Below are 6,136 nucleotides of genomic sequence, written 5' to 3' on the forward strand. Positions count from 1 at the left end.
AACTGAGTCATTTCACCAGGCCCATTTTTAGCCTTAAAAAAATATTAAAGTAATTCCTTTCCTGTGAGAACGATCCAAGAGAGATATAAGTGGAAAATGAGCTCGGTAGAGTGTGAAGAAGAGAGAACAGTGAGGGAGTTGTGAACCGAATCCCACTCTGGCCCAAGCCAGCCCCACTGTCACCGCCACCCTGCCTAGCACAAGCCAACAGAGATGTTTACAGACTCAGCCTGTCTTGGTCCTAGGTGGCCAGCGGCTTCCCACGTCAGAACTGCTTGAACTGGCTTCATTCTTCCTGGCCTTACCAACCCACCTCCCTGCCCCCTCCTGAAAGGGGCGACTTCAGCCAGGAGCATTGATACTGCTGGAGAGGGCGTGGCCATAGAGCCACTCCCCAAAGACAATGTGGCAATAGCTAATAAAGACACAGATACACCAAGTACACGGCAAATTTCATTCCTTAGAGAAACTTGTACACAAGGTTACCAGGACGTGTGGATGAGGAAGTACATTTATATACACAGCAGTTCTTGTAGGTTTTTCTTGTTTTCACTTAGTGTTTTTAATTTTAAAAGGACAGTGTAATCACTTACTTTCCTTGAACTTTACCTCTCTGCAATAAAGTTAAAACTTTTTGGAAGCTTGATTTCCAATATCACCTAATATGTATGAAAAGTTAATCAAAGTCATGATTTAGCATCTGTTATTCTTCATTTCTCACTTTTTTTTTTTTACTTTTAGAAATCATTTATTAAAATGTATACAAGCTGGAGGCTGGATAGATGACTCTGCAGTTAAACGCACACGGTGCTCTCCTAGAGGACCGGGGTTCAGTTCCTTGCACCCAATGGTGGCTCACAGCTACCTGTAGTTGCAGGTCCAGGAGGTCCAATACCTGCTTCTGACCTCGCTGGGTGTCAGGCATTTGTACAGACAGACATGCAGAAAACACTCACTGCTGCCAACATTTCTTCCCAGTGAGAGACATTAACCATATCTCCATCTTCTAAGGTCCCAACAACAAACTAAGCCACAAGTCCGCCAGTTCACTCTGGAGAACCAATGAGTGTATTGGGTTTCTTTACAGAACACGGGTGAGGATTTATTTACAGGGCATGGGTGCGCCCCCCAGCAGCAGGCCATCCCTGCAAAGCCTCTCGCCAGGAGGGACGAGGCTTCCCGTAGTCGCACAGTGGAGCCCCTTCCCTCGTCGTCCGAGGCCTGTATGCGCTCGCTCCATGAGCAACTGAGGCAGAGCTGCATGCAGCAAGCAGCAGGGAACCGCGCGTACTCATAGGGTCTGGCAACCGGGCAGTGCCAGGCGAGAGGTGGGGTGCGATTAGTCAGCAAGCCCAGGTAGATAACCCTTCACAAGGAGGTGCTGCAGGTAACTGCAGTTTGGAGGCTTTTTATTCCTCATTCTCGCTCCCAAACAAGCGGCTCAGAGAGGAATTGTATTTATTAGTAAGCTATAAGCTCAATATCTGGGCAGATCTGCTCTATTTACACTAACCCCCAAGCTAGTCTGGCTACTTCCCAGCCGTATACCCAAGTTACTTGCCATCCATTCTGTCTAGGCTGTTTCCTGTCCCTCAGGTCAGCTCCTTGGGTGACGTCCTCTCTGTGCCCTCTTCCTTCTGGCTGCATCTGCTTTGTCAGGTCAAGTACCCATGGCCATAACCTTCCTCTCCTTCTACGCTTTTCTCTTCCCACCTTGCGGTCCCTACCTGCGAACCTGGAGCAGCAGGAATGGAAGCTCTGCCTCCTTCCCTTCTGCCCAGCTACAAGCTTTATTAATCAGTCTGAGACAGTTGGTAAGCAAAGTTTACACAACATTGTTCCGAGTGCAGGCAATGCACTTGTCCTGACTGCAGCCAGATCTCGCGGCTTAGAATTCAGCCTCTGTCTACATAGGGCACTAGCCCAATCCCCAGCAAGGGGGAGCAGCTGAACTCCCCAGGGGAACAGTTGCTTGGCTTAGAGGATAGTCACTCATACATACAAAACAAATTAAAATGAAAAATTAAGATTGAAAACAAATTATATAAGCTAGGTGTGGTGGTCCACGCCTATAATCGTAGCACTCAGGAGACTGAGGCAGAAATATCGAAAATTTGAGATGAGCCATAGCTACCTAACAAGATCCTGTTCCTCTGCTAAAAAGAAAAGAGAAAAAGAATAAAAGATAAAGTAAAAGCGCTAGGCATCTAATGAGAGGGCTCAGTGGGTAAAGCTGTCAAGCTGTGACCCGAGTCCTATCTACGCACATGGTGAAAGCAAAGACCTGACTCCTGAAGGTCGCCAGTGGCCTGCACAGGCCTACACACACACCAAATGAACAGATGAAACTACTGGCCAGGCGTGATGGTACACGCCCTTAATCCCACCACTGAGAGGCAGAGGCGAGTGGAGCCTTATGAGTTTGAGACCAGCCTGGTCTACACAGAGTTCCAGGCTAACTAAGGCAACATAGTGAAACTGTATCTGAAAAAGAAAGAAACAAAGAAAGAAACAAAGAAGCAAAGAAAGAAACAAAGAAAGAGAAAAGGAAGGTCACTTAAGTCCGAGGATCCAGAAGTCAGCTGGTAGGGTGCTTACCTAGCACCCCTGAAGCCCTGGGTTCCCCCATCACTGATAAACAAAATGTAATGGCACATTCAGCTATAATCCTAGCATTTAAGGTGTGAGGACATGAGGATCAGAGGTCCAAGATATCCTTGATTACATAGTGAGTTTGAGGCCCTGTCTCAGAAACACCTTAGTAATATTAATAATATTAATAATAATAATAATAGTAAACAAAAATTGATATGCAGCAGCAGTCACTCTCTTAGTCTTTGCTTCGGTGAGCGTTAACAGAACACACCCTTCACTTGCTTTTCGTGAAGGAGTGTGAAGATGAATGAAAAGCAGCTTAGATTTGCGTTTGACTTCAGTGCTCAGGTAAGCCATGTTTACTCCACGCGTGCACAGGGCTCCAGCTCACACACCTCGCTCAGATGCTTGAGGGCACCCTGACGGCCTGCTAGTGCCGCTCCTGGACTGACCCCAGGTCGCAGGGGCTCCTTGGAAGGAGAAGCGAGCTGGCTTGTACGGTCCACGGCAGCCTGACCGGCAGTGCCGGTGTTCTGAAGCAGGGCTGGCGACTTGTCCTGCAGGAGGGTCTGCTGGAGCTACGCTGCTCTGTAGCCTGGGCAGTGAGGGCAGTCAGCCCTGGGCAGGGAACTCTGTGAGGGGCCGGAAACACCAGGGACTGGGGAGATCCTAAATACCAATACAGTTTTCCAGGGACAGTATGCCAGCTAAGTGCTGGCCATAATAAGCCCACCACTCCATTAAAATGTTTTCATTACATTCTTATGTAAGAAAAGTAGCTCTCTGTGCATTCAGGGCCAGCATGGTCTACATGGCAAGTTCCAGGCCAGCCAGAGTTATATAGTGAGACACTGTCTCAAAAACCGAACAGGGCCAGGCCGTGGTGTTGCTCGCCTCTAATCCCAGGAGAAGCAGGCGGGTCTCTGTGAGTTTGAGAACAGACTGGTCTACAGAGCTAGTTCCAGGCCAGCCAGAGCTATATAGTGAGACAAACAAACAAAATAAACAAACAAGCTTAAAATTAAAAAAAAAAAGATTACCTGAGAAAATAATGGTACCCAAAGATAGTGCCACTGGCCTCTTATGACAGACGGAAAAACTGAGCCTGTGGTTACGCAGCACCCCACTATGCTTCAGAAAGACGCTTCCGTGTTGGGCAGGTGACAGCGGACCTAGGAATCTGCTCAAGAAATGTAAAAAGAGCAGGCTCCTGGGAGACAAGTTCGGGGTCTGCACCGTGCCTCTGCCAGCCAGCAGAGGGTCTAGTACTGGCGGGCCTGGAAAATGACTACTTCCTGGTACAAAGTCGGCTTCTCCATCACATCTCAGTTCCCACAAGTCACCCCCACGGTCACCTGCCTGGCCATCCGCTGGCCGCCTGAGACCCTCAGCTCTATGGCACTGTCTACCGAGCCAATGCACGGGAGGAACCGGAATGCCACAGTGCGGCTGAGGGCCTTGCTCTCCTTTCTTGCCGGCACAACCTCCTGCTCCCTCTGCTCTTGTCCATGAGGGCTTCAGGCACCTGGAAATTATGAAGCTCGCCTCCCGGAGTCTGTCTCCGAGCTCTGGTGTCTCCTCATTTGACGGGGCAGTCGTTTTGAGGAGAGCTGGGTGAACTGCCGCCTCCCGGTGTGTGTCTGAGGAGAGCTGGGTGAACTGCCGCCTCCCGGTGTGTGTCTGAGGAGAGCTGGGTGAACTGCCGCCTCCCGGTGTGTGTCTGAGGAGAGCTGGGTGAACTGCCGCCTCCCGGTGTGTGTCTGAGGAGAGCTGGGTGAACTGCCGCCTCCCGGTGTGTGTCTGAGGAGAGCTGGGTGAACTGCCGCCTCCCGGTGTGTGTCTGAGGCGAGCTGGGTGAACTGCCGCCTCCCGGTGTGTGTGTCTGAGGCGAGCTGGGTGAACTGCCGCCTCCCGGTGTGTGTCTGAGGCGAGCTGGGTGAACTGCCGCCTCCCGGTGTGTGTGTCTGAGGAGAGCTGGGTGAACTGCCGCCTCCCGGTGTGTGTCTGAGGAGAGCTGGGTGAACTGCCGCCTCCCGGTGTGTGTCTGAGGAGAGCTGGGTGAACTGCCGCCTCCCGGTGTGTGTCTGAGGAGAGCTGGGTGAACTGCCGCCTCCCGGTGTGTGTCTGAGGAGAGCTGGGTGAACTGCCGCCTCCCGGTGTGTGTCTGAGGAGAGCTGGGTGAACTGCCGCCTCCCGGTGTGTGTCTGAGGAGAGCTGGGTGAACTGCCGCCTCCCGGTGTGTGTGTCTGAGGAGAGCTGGGTGAACTGCCGCCTCCCGGTGTGTGTCTGAGGAGAGCTGGGTGAACTGCCGCCTCCCGGTGTGTGTGTCTGAGGAGAGCTGGGTGAACTGCCGCCTCCCGGTGTGTGTCTGAGGAGAGCTGGGTGAACTGCCGCCTCCCGGTGTGTGTGTCTGAGGAGAGCTGGGTGAACTGCCGCCTCCCGGTGTGTGTCTCACTCTCCTCGCGTGCATGCCGAGGATGCTCTTTCCGCATTATCCCTGCTGCCCAAATGCACTTGGAGGAACACAAGGCTGATACCAGCTCTCACACTTCAAGTGCCTCTGGGAGAGACAGAGGATAATCCGAGTCCCGGAAATGTGGCTGAGCACCTGAGGAGAGGGAAGCACGGAGATCCAGAATGACTGGCTCTGGAGATGAGAGAGAAGATATTCTTCAGTGTGTTAATCCTATCTTCTCTGAAAAAGGCTACAAGATTCGACCAGTCCCTGTTCACTTGCCTTCAGATTACGCTTCTGCCCAGACGCTTTCCCTAAGGGTCCTAGTGGCTGCTTCCCAGCTCTATTGGAGTGGGGCACTCGGTTCTCAGCACTGCCCAGATCTCTGTCCTTGCTGCTCTGCTCCCTGTGCTGCTGTTCTTGGTTTCCAACTGTTCTGGTGAGTCTTGCAGCTCAGCGCCTGCTGTTTCCCTCACACTATGGAACATGGATGATATGGCATACCGAGCGTATGTGTGTGTGTGGGCAGGGCAGAACGTCACTGGGACTTTGGACTTATTAAGAAGTTCTGGCTGGCCAGAAAGGCCTAGGGGTGGATTGCAAGCTCACACTACATCTGTCTCTTACTGGAACTCAAACTCAGGTCTTCATGCTTGTACAGCAAGCACTTCAACAACTGAGCCCTCTTCCCAGCCCCGGTCTGTCCAGTTAAAATGCCTTCCAACTGCATGTAGCCACACACACACACTTAGCTGAGGGTGGCAGTAAGAGTCATCTTGTCTTGCCACACCCAGGACACTGGACTGTTGAACTTTGAGATCCTGTAAGGCATTCACAGGGAGGTAGACAGCAAGTCATAGAATGGATGAGCCTAGGATTCCAGAGTGCAGTTCTGGTGTGAAAACCTGCCACCAAAGTTAAAGGATGGGTAAAACCCAAACACTCCTATTTCCTCAAAGTATCACAGAAGTTCTTCAGTAAGTGTTGCTTGGCTTTGTGTAATGGAAGTTTGGGTTTCTTTAAAACCTCAGTGATGTTATATAAATGTTTTTGTTTAAATCTCAAGTATGGGATTTTAGTTGGGTT

Source organism: Meriones unguiculatus, chromosome 5 (assembly GCF_030254825.1).
Source record: "Meriones unguiculatus strain TT.TT164.6M chromosome 5, Bangor_MerUng_6.1, whole genome shotgun sequence".
Taxonomy (NCBI): domain Eukaryota; kingdom Metazoa; phylum Chordata; class Mammalia; order Rodentia; family Muridae; genus Meriones; species Meriones unguiculatus.